General features: G+C 38.7%; 1 protein-coding gene across 3 annotated transcripts in view; it reads right to left on the bottom strand.

Moving 5' to 3' along the window:
- LOC145983912 (glucose-6-phosphate 1-dehydrogenase-like) overlaps window positions 1-23906 on the bottom strand; it is a 72391-nt gene that overhangs the window by 34667 nt on the left and 13818 nt on the right. The window contains exon 1 of one of the 3 annotated variants that reach the window (XM_083117034.1): window positions 18747-18819. The exons of the other annotated variants lie outside the window; for them this stretch is intronic. The gene's annotated coding sequence lies outside the window, so the exon portion shown is untranslated. Of the gene's footprint in view, window positions 1-18746; window positions 18820-23906 lie in introns of those variants that run through there. 3 annotated transcript variants of the gene reach the window in all.

The following is a 23906-nucleotide window of genomic DNA, read 5'->3' as shown; positions in this document are numbered from 1 at the left end:
CAATATTAGATCCGAAGCCAAATGAAAAATATGTTATAACAAAGTCCCGGGCCCCAGTTATTATATGATCGCACAACTCCGTCTACACAAGAGTTGCAGATTTTATTGATTTTTGCACGTAGACTTCCTTTGTTTTTTATTATTTTTATTTAGCGTCGCTTTTCTTCCACTTTTGGATAATCGCGACGATGAAGACGAGTGGTGATATGATGAAATTGATGAAGGGACACTCACAAAGAACACCTATGCCCAGACCGGGATTCTAACCTGAGACCCCTGGTGTTATATCGCGCTATGCTAACCACTCTGCCACGGAGGTCGGCCTAGACTTCTTTCGATCCTTAATAATATGACATTTAATACAGGGAAAAGCTTTATATATTTCTACTTTTAAAAAAGGCATCATGTTGTGGATATGAGTGTAGTTATATTTTGTGGGAGGTGCTACTAACTAAAGATTTCAAAAAATAATTTGAAAGACTCATGCCTGGTTCAATTTGGTTCAATATTCATAATGAACAGAACAGGTAAAAATACGTGTTTTAATATTTTTCTATATTTTTATGTTAATCTCGACAATGAAGACCGTATTATGTTTAGATGAAATTGATGAAAAACACAATGGAAAACTAATGCACTAGATATTAGTGTCGCTCACGAGACTGGACAGGGATCCAGTGTTCGATACCCGGTGGAGGCACGTTTTACAATGGTTCGGATCCCAGTTTAAACTGTTCGTCTGGTTTCGTGGGCAACATTACTACCAGAGATTTGCGAATCTAGTGCCTAGGAATCGACTCGAACCTTCGGACGGAGCACTCGGCCAGCGAGATAATTGCTAGGGCCACAATATAAAGGAAGTACGACAGTTGGTCTGTTTCTCATCTACCGCACCACTGTTGTTGAGATCCAAGAACACCAAGGCGACAGCGACTCACACTCTTTTAAGTACCGCTATGCAAAATCGATTTTATCCCTACTTTCAACGACCTCGATACCTAAATGCCTTAGGTGCATGACTCATTCACGAAGTGAGAGAGTACGCACTAGCAATATCAGAAGGAATCTTATTCTGAATTTAAGGCTCGGCTGGACCTTTGGCATGCAAATGGGCGAATTTTTTCAAATTTTCCTCTCCATTCGAAAAACTTCTTGCATATTTCAAAATATGAAACATTACATCAGCTTAGAATTCCTTCTAGAGCATTGACGTGAAATTTCGTGTAGTTTTCTTTCACTGTTGTCTAGATATTATCAATAGTTTTGTGATTACATAAGTCTATTAAACTATTGGTAATATCTAGACAAGAATGAAAGAAAACTACATGAAAATCCACGTCAATGCTCTAGAAGGAATTCTAAGCTGATGTAATGTTTCATATTTTGAAATATCCAAGAAGTTTTTCGAATGGAGAGGAAAATTTGAAAAAAATCGCCCATTTGCATGCCAAAGGCCCAGCCGAGCCTTAAGAGGGTATATCATCACCATTTTGCGAATTCGCTTTCTTCCTGACGGTAGGGAGCGCACAGCGTTTTACAACCCGGATGTTTTGACCAAGCCCGCTTTGGTGAGGTTCCTCAGAACACGCCTCCTCCGGTACCCCGGCAATTAGTGATTGACGGGTCTTAAAGTGGAAGCAAAGAGAATTTTTTTGAGTGGAAGGGTCCTGTGCCCTGGGAGTGGGACTGGCATTTCTTTCCTCGAGACATTTCCTAGGTTTTGCTGATCGGGTCGATTGGCAATCTTCATTGCCAAAAGCTGATCTTACCATTTTGTGTCAAAATCCCACAAGATAATATAGAGTTCTGCAACAGCATTATGTGGCTTATAACAAACATAATTGTGAAAGCTTTTCTTCAACGAATGAGGAGTCCCGGATTCGAATCCAGGGTGTGACATGGATGCTTGTGTTCTGAATGTGAATGTGTAAAAATAGAGAACTGAGTAAAAACTGATAAAAGAATGACGGCGGAAATCTCCGCTTACGGGGTTTCTTTATATATATATAAAAGGTTTGGCGTCGGATTGCCACGTAGTAAACCCAGGTTCGAGTCTCAGGGTGAATGATTTCAAACTGAAATTTTTCCAACATTATCCTTCCATAAAACCGACTCTGGGGTTAATCCAACCTCTTTGAATATATTTGATCTATTTTTATAAAACTGAGTTGAGTTGATGGGCACAGAAAGGCTAATTGGGACTGGACCTACACTTTAAAGTGGGATCCGAACCACTTGCCTCCACCGGGTATCGAACCCCTTGATTACAAAGCGACGACGCTACCACTGCGCCATCGGGGAGACCCTATTTTTATAGAACTTACACTGATATGCAGTATATGTACTAATTTAGTCAAAAAGTAAAACTTTCATATCTTTACTGTTGTTAGGTGTAAAACAACATAGGGTTACTTAATACCAAGTGGTCCAAAAAGACAATAATTGACAAAATGGTCAAATTTTATATTTTCTTGTTACCCCTATGAAAGGGTAGTATTTTCCTAAACTTGACTTAGTTATAAAATTGCGGCCATATTTGTCTTATGTCTTCCGGCCTCCACCGGGCATCGAACCCGGGACCCCCACAAGGCGACGACGCTACCACTGCGCCATCGGGGAGGCCTAATTTTTTAATGCTAAGACAACTTTCAGGAGAGTGCTGAAAATTCTAGAGTGTAAAATAAGTGACATGTAACAGTGTTTTCTTTTCGAATATTCCAGTCACAGCACATATTCGAAATATGAAAATATAATATATTTTTAATGAAACAATAAGCTATTTTCAACTGGCAGTCACTCACCAGTCTTTTGTCAGCCGCCATGGATGAAAGATGTGTTGGGAATTGCTTATTGTTTGTCTCTTTTGCTGTAGTAGAACAAAAACATTCTTACAGGTATTATTGTGAAGGTGGTTAAAGCAATGTTATGTGCAGACTCAATTCCATAAAAGGTGGAAAACTAAGTAAACTGTAGACGGTTTTTGTGCTACCACTTGAAGGTACGGTGCATTGAAAAAAATGATACCATGTGACTGAGAAAGTGCTGTGTATTTTTTTATTTTCATATGTTTACATTTGGCCTCACAATAAATTGTGTACACACAGTCCGTCCAGTAAGAAAGGTGACTGATTTTATTGCCACGGAACCACCAGTGCCATCTATGGAGAAGTATATGTACTACGTAGCGACACATTTCGACTTTCTTCCAGCAAAGTTGCAAAGCACTAGTGTCGACGGTCGACGCATTCGGATCTTGTGACTGACAGTATACTCCTCGTCCTGACTCCAACCTCACTTTAGTTCAAAGAAAGTTCCGAAAAATCAGTTTTCCCCCTAACAACCACATGTCAGGTTCACGTGGAGTCCAATAAATCGTCCCTTGAAACCTTTCCCACCAATAGCGTTCGTCCAAGAAATGACAGCTCTCGTCTAGTCCACATGGACTAAATGAGATGTTGCTAATTCAGTTTCTTTAGTGATTTTTGAACGCGACGTTGCGGTTGCGTTATCTTTGCTAGGTTGTGTTATGGTATTGTGCTACTTTTTTATACAATATAAAGACCTTGGGATAACCTGGCAGTGAATGAATGGATGTCTAAACACTGGAGGCAAAAGTGACAACATCGCTTTACAGAAAAACAGGTGGTGGCTGGAAACCAGATACGGTTCCGGTCAGCTTCCTCTGGGGTTGTGTCAAAGATGCCGAACTGCTACTACGTTCAAGACTTCAGCTATACCTGCTGAACGTCGGTCGGAAACTGAGCAATGTGCCAACATTAAATTCTGTTTCAAATTGGGTAAAAGTGCAACAGAGACGTTTCAAATTATTCAAACTGTTTACGGTAGTGAGGCATTGAGCCGTAAGAACGTGTTTAAGTGATATGCAAGATTTTGTGATGGTCCAGGCTCTCCAAAACCGAAGAAAGTGTGCATGCAGAAGAGCCGAATCAAAACCCTGCTCACGGTTTTCATAGATTCCAAAGGCATCATCCACAAGGAATTCACTCCAGACGGTCACACTGTGATCGCTGAGTATTAGTGGTTATTTTGCATAGTCTATTGGCCAGGATTCGTGGAGTTCGGCCTGAATATCGTGAACAGAGATCATGGTCTCTGTTGCAAGACAATGCACCCGTGCACAAGAGCAGGTTGGTACGCCAGTTTTTGGCCAAAAAAGGGATAGTGGAGCTCAATCACCCCCATATTCTCCAGATTTAGCTCCATGCGACTTCTGACTGTTTCCAAAACTGAAATTGGCGTTGAAAGGAAGGCATTTCGATACCATTAGACATCAAAAAGGCTTCGACCGCGATTTTGGAGGCAATTCCGAAACAGGAGTACCAAGACTGCTTCACAAAGTTCTAAAACCGCTTCAGTGCATGTATTGACTCACAAGATGTCTATTTTGAATACACGTCATTGTAAACTACCAGTCCACAACGTCTTGTCTTTCATTTCTCATTAGTCACCTTTCCCGCTGGACGGACTGTGTATATCAGAAAACAAACCTATTTATTCTTTAGTTTTCAGTACGTTGGCCCAACGTAAAACCATACGTTGGCCCAACGTTGGAACCACGGCCAAAATTACCGTTGGGCAACGGTATGTTCTTGCGTTGGGCCATCCGTTGGCGAACCATTTTCAGTACGGTTGAGCCAACCACTTTTGGTTACTTGGGTATTGTTGTTAGTTTTATGACAGTTTTGCCATTCGCCGGCTTTACTGATCTTCAAATATAATACGTATTATTTATTTATTTTGTGCAATTGTTGTTACTTAGCCAACTTTGGCTAATCGTGATGATGATGAAGGGACGCCACCAAGGTCTGGTATATTATTATTGTTGTCGTAGTTTTTGTTTACTGAGTTTTTCTTTGTTTCATCATTTCACAATTTGTAATATGTAAATATCATAAACCATTGCATAAGAAGAAAGTATCGAAAGACACACATAAAATGTTGGCGCTTAGGTAGTGCGGGGAAAGGAGGGCACCAAACCACAATCCTGCCCAGGGTGCTGACCTATGGGGCTGATAACATGTTTTATTGTCTGGCGTCTCGTTTCAACTTTTGGGATCTTTGGATCTTTATGATCGTAATTGCGATTATGATTATCTATATATATTGAAGTACTCGAGACCGAGCGTATGAGATACTACTAAAAAAAAAAAAAACTGCAGAAATGAGGTAACGGCGAGGAAAAGTGGTGGCAGGCTGCAAGAAGAAAGATCATCCGTGTTAGATGTAGTGAAACAGCAGTTTTTGTTGGTGTTTACCATAAATGTGGAAGTACTGCGCAATTAACATAAAATTTCTTGCCCTTGCCCAATCATTTAGCTGTACCATAGAACTACGAAGAACCAACCATTCAGCTTGTATTGTTTGTTGCTTGTGTGTCCCTCGGACTGAGTTCTTTTTCATACCGCGCATCATGTCGCCCTGGCCTGTTATTCGCGCATGCGCAGTGAATATTTTGCTTTAGAAGGCGTGAAATATCCGTGTCGCTAGAGGATTTCACCAATGAACGCAGGCTTGTGTGACATGTTATCCTACAGCTGTGTGAAACGTTGCTGTTGATTGGATTGTTCTCAAGAGGTATGCGTCGCTTGTCACTTCGGTCTGCAGCTACAGTGAGAAACGTTTCTGTTGATTGGCTCGTTCCCAAGCGACACGGAACATTCACATCAAGCAACAGGAGCCTATTCAGTCTAAAGCAAAACGTGCACGAACAACAAACCGAGGCGACACAATATTGAGAGAAAGGCCCAATCCGAGCGACATGCGACACGAGTAGCTTCTTTCAGTCATGAACAAGCTATGAAGATGTAATTGAATTCATTGTCACTCGCTCTGTTAGGGAGAACTCACATCGAAGTGACACGCAACACATGTCGCTTGGAAACGAGCCAATCAGAAGCAACGTTTCACACCAAAGTGGCATGACAGGCCGCACAAGCCTACGCTAGATTGGTAAAATCCTCAAGCGACATGTGTCGCCGGTCACTTGTCGCTCCGGTGTGATTTTTCCCTCCATCACAATTAATGTATTCACATAATAGCCAAAGTAAAATATTAATGAACCTAGAATTACAAAAGTTGCAAGATGTGGGTTCCATTATTATAACATAACATTACGTACAGTATAATTGAATGTGAGGTGAATTATTTTTAAAATTTAAATATCTACCTTCAACATAGTTGTCTTACCTCTTTATGAAATAGATCGGTGTTCTCTAAATGTGAATGTATTGCCCAAGCGTGTTGTTTATATAGACACAAATTGTATCTTTAAAATGCGTTGAAGTTAATGTGACTATAATTGAAATTATATTCAGAGATCGAGACGAGAACGAGAGAGCGTTTACATAACTTGGGACAAAAACGAGATTTACAGTTTCAAAGGGGACCAGACTGTCTCACTTCCCTTCGCTGTAATTTCTGTAGGGCCTCCCAAGGCACGTATCTAGAAATACACCGAAGCAAGTGTGTCAGGAATAATAATAATAATAATAATATGATGTTTAAGTTGAAATTATATTATTATTACATAAATAGGTAAAAAGATCGAATAACAGCACGTATTCATTATCTAGCTTACCTGTAGTTAAGATCGGCATAATTTGCATAAAAACAAGTTTCCTGGCAAAGAAATTCATTTCAAATTGATGAAGAATTGAATATTTACAGAATAAAAAAGAATGTTACATCCGGTTGGCGAAAAGTAAAGTTCCTGATTAATATTTTATGTATATTGTTATAAGTCAGTTGATGATTTCCTTACCGAAAATAATAGCGTGCAAGCATAAATCTTTGGTACTGTCCTTCGAAGCCCCGTGATTCCAATCTGCCTTACAATAAGTTCAAAGAGTGGGCCTCCTCGATGGCACAGTGGTATCGTCGTTTCATTGTAATCAAGGGGTCCCGGGTTCGATACCCGGTAGAGGTACGTAGTGGTTCGGATCACACTTTAAACTGTAGGTCCAGTCCCGATTAGCCTTTCTGTGCAAAAAGTGGACTTAAAAACAACAAATCAATCAATAAGTTCAAAGGATATTATAACCATCGATTATGTAATAAATGCTACCCAAGTATATTTTCATTATTTAATTTTTGCACTTGGTAAGTCTTTCTTGGAGAGGGGTCCGAACACCCCCCCCCTCCCAAATAAGTTCTTGAGTTTTCTCGATGGAATTAGTAATAATTATGTTGCCTTGCATTCAAGGGGTCTCACGTTCGATCCCCGGTAGAACTACACAGTGGTCTGGATCCCACTTTATCCTGTAGGTCCAGTCCCGATTACCCTATTTGAGCATGTAATTGACTTAAAACAAACTTTAATTTTGCTATAATTTATGTAAGATTCAATTAGGACAGTCTCTGTATTAATCCTTTTGGAAAATAGGAATAAGACAAATGAAACACAATGAACAAACAGCCGGGTGAAGGAAATCAACTTTGGATTTTTCGAAATGGTCGGAGCACGGTCAAAGCCGCCCCCAAGGGAAAAGACAATGCCAAGGGTAGAAGAAGAAAGCCAAGCTACGCCTTCTGTAGCAAAACCTGGTCAGAGTCATCTATCGGCAGACGGTTGAACTCGTAGGACACGAACATCCGGGAACATAGCGAAGGGAAACAGGAGATATCAAAGGCATATTGAGGTCTTGAAAATGTTAGCAATGGCGTATTGTCACAATGGGACTCTCAATTTGAAAAAATAAAAATAAAGTTTACTCAGAAAGGATGCAAGAAAGCCTTGCAAGGTTAAATTTTTACAGTAACTTAGAATCGGGATCTATACGCCGATCCAAAAACTGAGATATTTGACAGCAAATATCTTTTAAAATATAGAAGTGATAAGAAAATTTCAATATTAACTGTTAAGATTCATCCTTTCTAATAAATTTACAACAAAGCTCATTCAAATGTCTCAAATAGTTTTCGAGTAAAAGTGTACTGAATGAAGGTCTCTTTTTCCGCTGCCCATGATATGGCCTTTGGCCGACACCAGGGCGGCAGTGGATTTCGTCCTCACCTTTCGAAAACCCGCTATGATAAACCAAAATCTGAAAAATTACGTACGATTAGATTTCCATCTAGAACATTCACGTTAATCTTCACGTGTTTTGCTTTCGCTGTCGTCTTCATATTATGAATAGTTTAATAGGTTTACGCAACCACGAAACTATTGAGAAGATCTAGGGAACAGCGAAAGCATATCATCTGAAGTTTCACGTGAATGTTCTAGAAGAAATTCTAAGCATATGTAATTTTTCTGATTTTGGTTTATCATAGCGGTTTCTCGAAAGGAGAGGAAAATTCTAAATCACCTGCCCTGGCGTCGGCCAAAGATCCAGCCGAACTTTAATGAAGAATAAAAACAATACAAATTTCTCACAAAACTGGACAAATAAATGTTTCATGAACAACCGACACGACGCGTTGGAACAGACGGAACAAAATGTCCCAGTCAGAACATGTGATCTGTGAGGATGTCACTTCAACAACTTCATGTAATCGCCATTTATTCTCGTCGCCGCGATAAAAAAGTAGCTAAAATCGACGTAAAATAACAAAGTTATAAATACGTACATAAACCCTGTTTGGATTCAAGTGTTGCACGATTGAAAGGGACTAATTGTTTACAGGATCTATTTTCCTTCTTTCGCCATGAAAGTCGAGGTTCCATATTTCTTAGGTTGGACGTCCGCCGGGGCCGGAGTGGAGACGACGATGCGGCATTGAGAAAAATTCATGGAATCAAAATCAGGTGCAAGCTCGCTTACCGATGCCGAAGTCTTGGGATTTATGGAAGAGAAACGGTCTCTTCGCTCTCGTCCAGATTGGCGTAGGGTTACGGAAGGAAGCAGCGGAATGTTACTTTCATGGTGTCTTCGGGAGGTCTCGCCAGATACATAAAAAGGACAAGTTATAACTTAATGCATAAATAATAAGAATTCATGTAATGATTATATTCAGTGTCTGCAAAGCAGAAACGAAGAAACTCCTTTCCGTCGTTCGCAGTGGGTATGCTTGCACCTGATTATATGTATTGATCTTCCACGCCTCTGTCACATCGACACCGGTGGGCGTCCAGCCTTAGTTTTCTTCTCGACAAAACTTAGCGTGTGTATGAAACCAGAAATTCACATGAATGTGTGTTGAGACTAGGGATGGCAACAAAATCCAGATAATCCGAATACACTACAGTTCCGTTTAACCGAATCGCTAAAAAAAAAAAGCCGTTACTCGTGCGCGACCGTGTTTACGCGGGAGTTCGAGTTAAATGACTACGTATTATTGTAAGCTTTTTGTTTATGCCTACACGCTGAAATACATATGTACTCTATATCAAAATACTGTACGTAATAAAATGTACGTACTGTACGTATATAAAAAAAACCCCTTTATTCCGGTTTAACCGAATTTTCGTTCAACCAAAGCACCATCGGTCCCATCAAATTCGGTTAAACGGGACTGTAGTGTATCCGGATAGATTTGATGAAGGACTTGTAGAAAATCCTTACAGTGAAATACGAAAATTACGAATAAAAGAATATGTGGATAGCCCGCAAAACGGATAAACTATAAAATAATCCGAATATCGGATATCCGGATAAAATTTTATCCAGATTTGGCCATCCCTAATTGAAGCATTTCAAGTGGAGGAAGGGTGCGAAATCCAGGGGGGACAGGGGGGAATTCCCCCAACCAACGATATTGTCCTGAAACCCCCCTCCACCAAACTTTTCCGGGGGGAGAGTTTTTGTTCTAACAACAAACAAACAATTAGTTTGGAAGTCAAATATACCTTACTGGATTAATATCGAAAACCTACACAAAGAGCCTCTTCTCTAAGGACATTTGAACCTAGCAATCCCCAGAACAAACAAATTAGTGCGACTTGATATTTTTTCCCCACTACTCATCGTCTTTCATCAGCTACCGCAAAGTATGTAAATACGTATATTAATGAAACACGTAATAGAATTTAGATGTGAATTTTATATAGGAAACTGTTATTTTCTTAACGTATCTTTATTTTTTGTCCCTCCCCCCTTAGTCACGCAAATCATTGTTCATAGCATTAGCAGTATATTAAAATATTCAATTTGGAATCGAATTTTGAATGAAGGACAGTCGATATTGTAAATTTTATAATATAATTTGATTTAATAATTGACACATTTAATGGCATATATGTATGTATGCAGTGATCAGACCGCTACATTTTAAAAGTAGCTTCGCTACAGCTACAGCTACTCTTCCAAAATGTAGCTTCGCTACAGCTACAACTACATTTACCAAAAAGTAGCTCGCTACGCTACTCCTGTTCGCTACTCGCTACTTTTTGCGCTACTTCTGCATAAAAAAAATTAAAACAACCATATGGGTATTAAAAAAATCCCCTACTATAAGATTCTGTTATTTATTATCATGATTCCAGTCATTCGATAATTTTGATAGCAGTGTTACTTCAGTTACTTATTTTTACTATAGTTTTTGAGAATACCATACCTATTCAAGTGGCATATCAATTCAAATTTGATATATGAATATTGCAATTAGGGTGTTACCCAAATTAATGATTACAACTATACACAAGTAAAATTTGGTAGGATTACGTATTTATGTTCACATCAACATATTTTTCTTTAGAATAAATATTTCATTTTTTATAGACTGATATGAAGTCAGCATTTTGAATGAAAAGTACATGGAGCCCTTTGACTACAAAAGGGCCCCAGGTTCGATACCCAGCGGAGGCACATAGTGGTTAGGATCCAGTCTCGATCAGCTTATCTATGCATAAAATGGACTCAAAACGAAAACTAGGAAAAACGCCAAGTTGGGAGGATGAGATCCTCCTGCTCCTCCATTCCCCACTTTGCTCATCATTCATCATTCTTCCTCGTTCTCACAATTAGCTGAAAGTGGCAGAAAGCGACTATAGATAAGAGAATAATTAAATAAACCATTTATCCTTCATTGTCATAATTGAGAGAAGTAGAAGAATAAATGAGGAGGTAAACAGAAGAGGATAAATGGATGGTGGACTATATCAAAGCGTTCGAAGATTAATATGGAACAGGGATGTACCTATGAAATGCAAGAAGGTAATATATAACACATACTATGTGCCAATAATTACACATGGAGTAGAGACTTGGACAATGCCATAGAGAGACAAAGAAAAGATGCAGGCAGTGAAGATTAAATTTTTAAGGAGTTTCTTGAGGAAGACTAGAAGGAATAGAATAAGGAATGAGGAGATCCGACAGACAGTGGGTGTGGTGAAGCTTCATGACAGGATAGATCAGGCACAGATAAGGTGGTTCGGACACATGAAGAGGATGGATGCAGAAAGACTACCAGTAAGAGCTTACAATGCACAAGGAGTGGGAATAAAGCCAAGGGGAGACCAAGATGTCAGTGGAAAGAGCAGATAGTGGAGAATGTTAGGAGAAGAGGACAAGATTGGAACACTGTGGAAAGAGAGGAGTGGTGGGAGACCAGAAAAATGGAGAGGCTTGACTTCTATGCCGACCCAGCCAGAGGCAGGAAACGGCGAAGGATGATGATGTCATGATTAGCAAAAGTTACAGAAAAGTGACGCAAAAGTGGGAGAAATATAAAAATGTGAAAACTATGTATATTAACTAAAGAAAGACCTCCCCGATGGAGCAGTGGTAGCGTCATCGCCTTGTATTCAAGGGGTCCTGGGTTCGATACCCGGTGGAGGCACATAGTGGTTCGGATCCCACTTTAAACTGTAGGTCCAGTCCGATTAACCTTACCGTGCATAAAGTGGACTTAAAACACCAAATCAATCAATCAATTAATTAACTAAAGAAAATTGTTGTTTCTGCAGGAAACATACATACTTTTTGCAATATGATAAAATTATTGAGGAAACTGTCGTGTAAACCTGAGTGTTCTAAACGTATTGTAATTTTAAAATTTGTGAACAAATACTATCGCGAAAATAATTGTAATTCCAGAAACTCTCATCATTCTTGTAACAATAATTTATTGCTGGCGAGATCCTATATACTGACGATGATCAATACTGTTAACGTACTGAGCCATTTATTGCTGGCACTATTCCCTTGTCAGTGCAGTGGAAAATCCATCGCTCGTTTCTGCACTGCAAGTTGCGTCTTACACAGCAATTAATGACATTTTGGTGTCTCTTACACCATGAATATCCACAGGATTTGTTCCGGGGGTGACGCAAACGAGGCACTTTTTTCCAGTGGTGTAGCAAACGAGGCATGTTTCTCCCCAAAATAGCGATGCAGCTAAAAAAAACGTAGCTGTTAGCAGGAATATATTCATATACAGTGCGTCCATTTCGATCTGCAGCCGAGAGATCGGGAGAAACGTGGCGGGCGGCGCTGACGGAGATGCCGACATTTGAGGCCTGTAATGCCCGCTTATTTTTGTGGACATCTTGCAAAACGAGCACTAACCTGTGTTATAACACGTAAAAGTTCTTCTGTAATTCTTCCAAGTTCCACCCTTATATACACAAATAAATAAGCTTTAGAAATTATATTAAGAGCCACAGATAATACTCTGTAAAACATTTTAATCATAGTTTTGACCAGTAACGTCCTGCTTAAGTTTATATCCTTGAAAGAGTTTTGTGTCGATGGGGATCGTTTGGAGGTTTCGAATGTGCAACACTGTATCAAGATTACGCTGCAGACGAACCGTTAAAAGCTAATGGTGTTCGTGAGCTTCCTTGCAATCCGAAATCTCCTAGCTCAAGTTTTTTGTTCCTTCGCGACTACAGAGCTGTGAATATAGTGGCAGGCAGATGTAAACCAAGAGCGTGTTAATTTCGTACTGTGCGTAAGAGTGTTATTCTTGGTTACTTGCCGTTACTTGTTTGTGTTATTGCAGTATGTATGTGTGTTGTGTCAGTCAGACGATTGGAATGCCAGCCGCAAGGTTCACGTTAGAACAAAGAATTTTTATGTATGACACTTACGTGAAAACAGACTCGTGTCGAGACGTGTGTAGGCAATTTGTACAGAAATTCCCAGGCGTTTCACCTCCACATAGAGATACGGTTAGACGTCTTGTCCTTAAATTACGAGAAACTGGATCGTTAAATTTTCAAACACCTAAGCAAAAACGACGGATTCTAACCGAAGCAAAACTCGATGAAATTGGTGCAGCGTTAGAACGTTCTCCAAACAAACCTCTACGCCGTGTTTCACAGGAGATGGGCGTGTCAAAATCATCAGCACATACAGCCACTAAGCTACTAAAATTAAAACCGTACAGAGTTTCTATAGTGCAAGAATTACGGCCCCCTGACAACGTAAGTAGAGTAAATTTCTGTAATTGGGTTTTGCAGAATATTGTAGATGGTATTGTTGATCCACAGTTAATAATTTTTTCGGATGAGGCATGGTTTCACTTGCGTGGTCATGTTTGTTCACAGAACAATAGATACTGGAGCACTGAAAATCCCCGAATAATACACGAAGTTCCGTTACACGATGCAAAAATTGGTGTGTGGTGTGCTGTAAGTGCCAAAAGAATAATAGGGCCTATATTTTTTGAAGACACAATAAATTCAGAGAGGTACCGCACACAAATACTCGCGCCGTTTTTTCAGTTGTTATCAGATAATGAGAGACAATATGGGTATTTTCAACAAGATTCGGCCACAGCCCATACCGCCGCTGATTCTTTGGACGCTATAAGGGAGGTGTTTGATGACAGAATAATTTCAAGAGGTTTATGGCCTTCACGTTCGCCAGATCTTACCGTATGTGACTATTATTTGTGGGGAACCTTGAAAAATAGAGTCTACCGAAATAACCCTCATAGCATCGACGAACTAAAAGACAATATAAGGGCAGAACTAGGAAGAATTACGGAAGAAGAACTTTTGCGTGTGAATCAAAATTTCATCAAACGATGCCAGGAATGTGTGAATGTAGGTGGACATCACTTTGAACAACTCTTATAACACAGGTTAGTGCTAGTTTTGCAATATTTATATAAATGTCTGCATATGTCCATAAAAATATGCGGGCATTACAGGCCGCAAATGTCGGCACCTCCGTCAGCGCCGCCCGCCACGTTTCTCCCGATCTCTCGGCTGCAGATCGAAATGGACGCACGGTATGTCAGTTAGTTATCTGGATATCTGAATTATTCAGATACTAATTAAATAAATTACGCAGATATCTATAATCTACAGTCTAGATAATCTGTATCTCCATGTAATAGACTGTCTTTATGAACCTCCTGCAAAATTAAGGGTTATTGTCGATTTTTTTTCTGACGCTGTTGCCACATTCAAAATTCATCTCAAAATGCTGAGAAAAAATGTAGTTGTAGCGAAATTTTCGCTACAACTACAGGAATTTTGTAGCTTCGCTACCGCTACAACTACAATTTTCAAAATGTAGCGTCGCTACAGCAGCGACGCTACAAGTAGCTCGCTACTTCTGACCACTGTATGTATGTATGTATGTATGGTGTGTGTGTGTGCTCCTTCCCCTTCAATCAAGCTGCAGTGATTTCGCATCCTGAGTGCAGGAAATTCCAGTAACCTTTTGCCAAGCATTGGGATATTATACGTATCTAAAACATCCCCGTTGGGCTAAAATTCGCAACCAGAGGGTGATTCCTCCTCCATTCCTCATTACATACCGCCCTGCAGAAACAAATGCTCTTCCGATTGACAATCCCAGAGGCACTTTCCAAAAATCACAAACAAAATATCATGCTGAAGATGACTGATAATGCAGTAAAATTTACCCTTCCTCATGTGTGCACTCATATTCAGAAAAAGTGACACGTACGTCAACTTTCCAAGCTTATAAAAATGTGCCACTTTATGTGAACAGGAGTGTACAATCTAGAAAGCAAAATCACCGCAGAGTACGCAAAAAACGCTAGCGACAGGGTCCTCCGCACGTTCGCCTTCGGCACATGCACGGGATTTCTTCGGTGCCGTGAGTTGGAGGCGTGGTACTGATCACAGACAACACCGTAGGGGAAAAAATGTATTCTGCGATGACGTAATAAACGAGGTCACAGTCGACTGACGAACCATTACGCGAGAGCTAGGAGTGAAGGCGCGAAAAAAATAACGTCGTTACGTCCCATACCATTCCCGTTCGGTCCCTGAAACTGCAGTCATCTGGGTTGGGTTGACGAGTATTCGGTTGCAAAAGTGAAAGTATAGGCGATTTACCTGCCGAATTGGTTCAAAGAATTCTTCACAGTCTCCCATATAATGTGCTGACCTACTTGCAACAGTGCCGGCTCTAACTCTGTCGTGACAGAGAACTGCATATGCAGCGCAGTTATACACAAGTTAATAAGTGCAGCGTATATTTCTACATCGATAATCACCAATAGGTCATGACAAGTTATAGGTTATGCTGTAACCAATAGTTAACTTGGCTATCATGCAGAACACAAAGATATATATAGGCCGTCAGCAGGATGGATGAATGGAGGGACAATTTCTCCGCTAGACACAATAATCTGGCAAAAAAAGTTAGTTTTATCCTCCCAATAGAATATAATAGTCACCCTCAAATTTTTACACCCCCCTCAAATAATTTGACAGACGCAAGATGCTTCTTGCAAAGAATATCGTCTTAAATAGTTAAACGCGAAAAGTTTCTTCGAATCTATAACCCTATATTGTGGGACTAACTTGATCTGTGCACTCGGAAAAATTGCATGAGAAAATTTAAACGGTTTAAAATGAGATAAAAACGATGGAATGAAGCCGAGCTTTATCTGTTCAGGAACTGTCAATAATTGTCTTAAAAACTGCCATAGTTGTTTTAAAAAATCAACATTATTTTGTGAATATTATTTTTTTTTTAAAAAAATTGGTAATACAAATTACTTTAAAAATTGAAAGCATTCTAATATTGAATGCACGCACACATACTCGAACACACACGCATATTGTATTTTGCAGACTAGCTAGGCTCTGGCGTCTGATCTCTCAGCTAGTATTATCAATCAATCCTCTATGGGGCTTGTTTTGTGTGCTGTGCATGTGTGACTGTTATTGTCCCTTCATCTAATCGTCATATCAGCATTCATCCTCGGTGGCAGAAAATTGAAATAAAATAAAAGAAATAAATCGAACACACACACGTTCGATGCCCGGTGGACATACATAATGGTTCAAATTCCACTTTACACTGTAGGTGAAGTTCCGATTAGCCTATCTGCTCTTAAAACTCAAACACACACACACGAATATATGTTTAGAGTATATTTATGGAGCATACAAAACTAGACTGACAGTAATTTTATAGCATTATTGTGGTCAATATTGTTAATAACACACATACATACATGTAAGGTAAAGTTCCCCGTGTACGACTATATAGCACCGTGCCATGAAGGCACATTTAGGGGATATAGGGCCCCACACATTCTCGATCTCTGCTATTTTGAAGGTGATGTGATCAGCACTACGCTCCGGTCTTTACCCCCCAGGGTTTCCATAGGTACCCATTAATATGAGGCACTTTATGCGGGGACAAGACCGGAAAAATTCCGTTATTAGATCACTCACCCCGGGTCTCCCGCGTAGTAGTCAGACGCCCTACCGAGTACACCACCGCGCCTCTGTTGAACTTTGTACCTCCCGAAATCAAAAACGTTCCTACGCCACTGATTGCCATTACCTCTTCAAATGTAAACTTATTACTGAAGCGGGCCTCCCCGATGGCGCAATGGTAGCGTCGTTGCTTTGTAATCAACCCGGTGAAGGCACATAGTGGTTCCGATCCCACTTTAAACTATCGGTCCAGTCCCGATTAGCCTTACTGTGCATAAAGTGGACATAAAACACCAAATCAATCATTATTACTGAAGCAAGTATAGTTTCGCGCTTTGATCAGTGTGCAATAGTTGACCACACATCTGACCACCGAGAAACCGACATGCATGCAGCTTATTAACGATAAATAACGCTATGTTTGTTACTGTCGGCTAAAAAGTGTGATACACATATTAATACATTTCACGAAAGAAGTTCACAAAGCAGGAAAATACGACATTGCACGGGTTTAAGTTCGTCAGATTGGTGAACAGTTTCGATAGTTAGGTAAAGGCAGTCGGAAGGTGGTGTTGATCACATCACTTCCATGGCTGAGATCGAGAATGTGTAGTGGTCCTGCCTCTACACCCTCCCATGTGCCTTCAGGGCACGGCGCAAGGCACAGGAGAGAGATTTCCTAAGCTTCAAACAGGAAAGCTTTCGTTCCTTTACAGAACACTGGTTGATAGTTGATTTTGGTTCATGTGAACGTGATAAATCTTATCTAGTGAGTCTTCTATCATAGTGTAAACAAAAACTGTACAAACAGTGTTCGAAACATTATAAAAGGGTTTGACTTCACCAGCTACAGATCGGTAAAAACTTGATCTATAGATAAAAGAGAGGAGGGTGTAACATTAGGAAAAAAATATTATTCTCATTTCGCCTAATGGCTTATCAGTACAAAAGAAGGTGATTTATGTCCTGGGTGCCATTTTATGCGAAACGAGAATTCCAGTTTCGCTTAATCTAATCGGGAAAATATTTTTAAACGAGGGGAATTCTGGTCAGTAACAGTGGTGTTTTGTAATGGTAAATAATAACGTAATCTTTTATATTCTCTTTATTTCAATAAAACTATTTAATGATATGTCTGTTTTAACATGTCTTCTGTTGGAAAAGATATTTATATTGTAAATATAAACTACATTTTATACTTATAATTCGTACAGCAAATACCTTTTGACAGTTGGTCCTGTCGGCGATTATACACATCGGATCTTAAATCCGAAAATACACTTTGCGCGGAAGATAAGCTTGCTTTGGGGGACGCTAGGAAATCCTCCATCTTGTAGGGACAAACATGGCAGATGTGAACATAGCCAGGAGGGATTCTTGGGTTAAATGGAAAGATTCCGGCATCCTCTTCTCCCCGAGTACATCACAACAGTTGCAAACGAAGAGGCTACTATTGTCTATTGTCCTCGTTTTACTATGCAAGAAAGACTAATAAAATTATAATCGAAAAAAGCAATTGGTTAAATTGTCTGTGTTGTTTTCTTTGTACTTTTTATTCCTTTGTAATTATTATATTGTTTCTTTTTCTTCAATAGTTCACCTCATGTAATGTAATGTAAAATGCAGTCTGCTACATTGATCTTGCCTAGAATAAGGACAGATGGAAGGCTTGTGTTGTACAGAAAATTACATGTAAGCATGGTCAAGTGGAAGAAAAGTCTTCACGGCCTTGCCTTCGCCATGGAGAACAAGGCGAAATAAATAAATAAAATGCCTCTATACTCATTATTTATGCACGAAACTGAATACAACTAAGCTTTCTCCTACACCAAACGTTCAAAATAGAAATTAGTCATTCAGTTTCAACCCATAGGTGTGAAAAACATTATAACTATCAACAAACTTACTATTCATCTTAACATTTGGATAGGTCATAAGCAGGTTAATAGGGAGCAACAATCTTCAACCAACACAGAGGCAATTTTCTAACTGCGATGTTCAATTCTATTGTGAACATGATTCGCCAACAATTTAGTTACCTATAACTAATTGACCACTATAAATTTGGTAGGACAAAGCTAAAACAACAACAAATCATTCTTTCCCACTGTCGCCACACACACACACACACAAAGAGTATAAGATTGGCAATTTCCTAGTTATATGCGATAAGACTATCACTTACCAGCAGGCAAATGCAGACGTATGGAGAATAAAAATTCCCTCACAATCGATACTAACTCATGGATAATGGTGCATGTACGATGCAAAATTTCACACAAAACATTGCTTTTTTCAAACGTTAATTTAACGATACCAGGCGTTGCATAAATATTATTATCACGAACACATAACGAACTACGAGTCTGAACAGAACTAGCAAGATTGAACAACTAAAGCATTTTGTTTTGTTCTGTGAACAGAGCTGAAGGGCAGGAAAGTTGAGTCTTTGTTACGTACTCTCTTACATGCAGGCAGATAATTGCTGTCAAACTCTTTATACAGAAATTCGTGCAATCAGAGCTTTTTTTGTCAGAATACAAGCAATAATGTAATTACGTTAATTATGATTACACAGCACGAGAAAAAATATAATATACAAAATCGACACTTTCGTTAGCGACTCATTGAACATATTTAATTACTTTCTATTCATTTTATATGGTTGCTTGTTGCTCTTACAAAGTTCAGGAAGTTTCCTTGCACAAAATAACACAATTATAGTTACACGGTTCAGATCTCATTTTTTCCCCTCAGGCTCTTGGACACCTCGCGCATTCCTAGACTTGTCTGTTAGTATACTTGGTTCTGGTTGTGAAAACTTGCAATGAAAATTTGCAATATGGGGAAGTAGGCAGCGCCTTAAAATTTTAAAGTTTTCTTTACCTAGATTTCACAGTTTTACGTATTTCTCACGTGAAGTTAAAAAAAACAACAACTTTTATTTACGCTTCACATATTGCTTCTATTCTCTTCTATGCATATAAATTAATAATAGTAAACATTCAAAATAACACAATAAATGGCAGCATTGTTCCGTCGAGGCTTTGACGACACGGCTCCACACACTTTTTGACTACAGATATAGATGGCGTGGCCACTTTTAATCCCTTTGCATACAAGATTAGTTTTTAGTTTCACATACTTTGAAGTCACACAGAAAATACGAGATCAGTCTAATAAAAGAACAAACCCTTTGTTCTCACTATGCTGTAAACCTTTTTATCAACAGCCTCCGCAGCAGAGCAACCAGAATAATGCCTGAAACTTTCTAATCGGACACAGAATATCGCTTTTACTACGGCGAATAAAATAAAAATTCAAATTAGTACTGACCTTAAAACAAAATTATTTACTGGCTCCAAGCGAGGCCATACTGTAAAACCTTTCCTATATCATTATGAATCTTTTTTTTAACGTAAATACACTACTGGACTTCTATATCGATCTGAATACATATTGTATCAGATGGAGGAGTCAGGTTAGCTATGTTCTCATGTCCTATCTTATCAGATGTATTTGATTTAACCTGAAGCTTCCTGGCAACACACCTGGCAATGTTAATCAAGTAAGCAATTTTAATAGGTAAATGTAAATAGGAAAACGGAATATTCGCCAAACTATGAATGAAAATTGTACATACTGAGTGAAATTCTCAGAATCAACTGCAATATATATATATATAATGTATTTTGTTTTTTGGGGGGGGATCAATGTAAACAAGAGGAACCCTTTGGTTCCTCGATTCCTGAGAGGACAGAAATGTCGGAGTTTGCTCGGTATTCGCAGATTTTCTACGTACCTAAAGTAATGCACATGCCCAAGCAGGGACGCGAATCCGGAACTTTCGATAGCGAGACCGCGAGTCAATAATCAATGTGATGCTAACGAAGTGGCTAGCTCGGTATGAAAGCAAAATTATCATTAATCTTTTACACCATTAACATTCATTTGGTATGTACTAGTTTCCTTATATGCAGGCCCTAGTGGTCGAGTAACCCACTCAGATTGCGAATTTAAAACTCCCGCAAATGATCCTCATTGTATTATCTGACGGATATATGGACTACATCGTGACGTAAACAGAAGGACCCTGAAAATTTTACAGGCAATTCTCAAGTTATTCAAGCTTTCTTCTATAGAAAATTAGAAATGGAATTTATTGATGTTCATTCAATCTTTCTGAAGAATAAAGTAGTTGGCGGATTTACACGACCATTGTTACACAGTTTGTCCTCGTCGCATTGTATACCTATTAAACATCATTAACTTTCTATGATAACTGAACCAGCACGACTCGAATTAAGAGAGAGCATAACAAATACTAAATGCATCAAAAAGGATTAAAAAAGAGCGGAACAAACAAACAGGAAGAGACTTTCCCAGCTACATATCAGAATAATGACTAGTCCGCGTCTAGAACTGCCATTATGGTGAAAATTGAACACGTGTAAGTCCACATGTTAATAGTATGACCTTCTAGATAAGCACGTGCCAAGTGACACTACGAGAAAGCAGAGTTGGCCAAATGGACCCAGCTCAGTTTCCGGCACCTTTTTCCAGGAAAAAAATACTTTGAAAATTTTCCATATCCTGAACACAATGAATGGTAATATTTTGAATAAAATTTCTGAAGAGAATCCTTGGGGCAACAGGGTTCGAAATTACAAGTCGTCAGTCGCAAAAACCGTCTAAAATTTTTAATTTTGTGCATATGTAAAATTGTCAAGTCGTCACTTTTGGCAAGTATACTCGAACTTCTGGCGACTAGCGAGAGGTTGCGTTCGATAGACAGAACGGTTCCCAAAACAGTTCACAGATTCCCTGCTCGCCTTTTTGTAACTTTGTGTAGCAAAGTATGGTAAAAAAGAGGTAAAATAGCTCAAATACCTATGCAACTTCCAAAAAAAGGATAATATTCGTTGCAAATTCCCACTCATATTGCATAAATATAACAAAATGCACTTTCAAACACTGGATAATACGATTAAGTTGCCAATATTTTATATTTAAAAAACGCACACTGACAAGAGTTGGAACTTGAGACAGCGTTTATGAGAAAGTGGTTTAATAACTGCTATAGGGGTTTGGAATAAACTGCAAACTGTTTTAATTTTATTTTTATAATTTTAAATCACTTCCAAAGGGGAAAATACTTGTGTTTCATACATTGGCAAGTTTCTTATTTAATTTGGTTGTAATTTGGCGCCCAAATGTCACGATCCAGTTTCAAACACTAGCAGACCTCATCGTTTTTCCATTAAAGCAGTCGAAGTGTTTTCCATACATACATGCTATATTTGCTTTGAAAAGGTCGGGTGAATTCAATAAATTTGGTAGTATAAGGGGAGATTGATTCATCTGCTTTCTTATCTTACTTCCATAATATAATCTCCACGGCTCCTCTGCTATTCTAGCAACCACATACAATTTTCAACTAGCCATTATTGTATTCTGTGAAGTTAAATGTAATCATATTTCGGATCAATCAACTTTACAGCTTCTGGTCTATGCTATCAATTTTCACATGAAATCTAAGGAACAGTCTTTTTTTTTTTTTTTTGTTTTGTCGAGGCAATGAGTTCTGCTCCTCCAAATTAAGCCAAATTAATTATATAGGGCGTGTTTTGAATTTCCTTGAGGAAATAAGTAGCATGACCCAAAAATGGGAAGCTGTTTTTTTGTTTTCAGTTTTTTTTAAGTGTCCTAAATACTTAATACCCTTTCAACCAGATAGATTAATCAGACTTGATTATAAAGGAGCATTTGGAGTTTGTATTATGAGTATAATCACTGCTGGATTTGATGGTCAAGAGGTTAGCAACATGAACTGTAAAAGCCAGGGCCTGATGGGTCCCAGTGCCGAATAATATCCTCTATCAAAAATACATTGGAAAACGTATTTTGCATATTCTAACATGCAAGTGAAGATTTTAAAATATAGTAGCAGCTGTGTAAATGAGCATCCCAATACAACAGTCAATAAGAAACATATAAAGAACACGCTGTACATTATTGCACAATGACAAACTTGAATCAGTTACTATCAATAGAATATGATAAATGGTAAAACTCATAATCAGATAGATCATATTCTCATTCATTATTATATAAACATGTATTCTCTCTCGCTTTCTCATTCCATTATTCATTGTTGCGAATTGTGTAACGGGTATAGACAGAGAAGCAGGGGTAGACAGCAAGGCGTGTCAACATGTCAATTACGTGTATGACTATGATTTTATTTTGGTGTGTTTTACATCACGTCCCTCTCAATAATACAGAGGTAACGATATATAAGCTAACAGGTGGACTTAACCTTTAGTTCCAGAACCTAACTTGACTGAAGTTAAAGATGCTATTAAAAGGCTAAAGAATAACAAAGCACCTGGCATTGATTTAATACCAGCTGAGTTAATTAAATATGGTGGAAATTCATTAATATGTCAAATTCATAAATTAATTTGTTTAATATGGAATAAAGAAGAAATCCCTCAACAGTGGAAAGAATCCATAATTGTTCCTGTGTTTAAAAAAGGTGATAAAATGAACTGCAATAATTACCGTGGAATTTCTCTACTCTCAACAACATATAAAATATTATCTAACATTCTTTTAACAAGACTAACCCCATATGCTAATGAAATTATAGGTGATTATCAAAGTGGATTTAAACGCAACAGATCAACTACAGATCAAATTTTTCACATCAGACAGACACTTGAAAAAAAGTGGGAATATAATCAAAATGTCCATCAGCTATTCATTGATTTCAAAAAAGCATATGATTCGGTCAAAAGAGATAAATTATATTACTAAAACTATTTCACGGTGCGGACGTCAACTTCCGTGACGCGCGGAATTATGAATTTGGGATGAATTTCACCATTGTGTAGTTGTATGCTGTGCATCCAGAGGTAGACATATAGAGCAATTGTAAACATTATGTAAATAAAACTTTATATTCCAACATGTATTTTACAATTTACAGCAAGGTTCTATGTTCATTGGTTTCCTAAATATAGCCTTTTGAAATCGGATGATTCTTTTTGATACACCCTGTATTTGCATTACAATAATATTTTCTCCATCGAATCTCGTAACTCACGTCGGTAGCAACAACAAAACCGGTAGGTTACAAATGGAAGAATCATAATGATTGCAAAATCCCACGTACAAAGCATCCTATTTCGAATCGGCATGCTTTGTTATCTAATGCAGAAGTAACGGTTGGCATGTGGTACTCGAAACATGGTATCACACGTCACGAGAGGACCCATTCATTTCATATGTCTAGGAGTGACCTTTCTGATTTGTCCTTGACACATCATCCTAGCCTTACATA

Source organism: Lepisma saccharinum, chromosome 2 (genome assembly GCF_977018435.1).
Source record: "Lepisma saccharinum chromosome 2, izLepSacc3.1, whole genome shotgun sequence".
Taxonomy (NCBI): domain Eukaryota; kingdom Metazoa; phylum Arthropoda; class Insecta; order Zygentoma; family Lepismatidae; genus Lepisma; species Lepisma saccharinum.
Note: the sequence above shows the minus strand (reverse complement) of the source record. Positions and strands in the feature narration are given on the sequence as shown.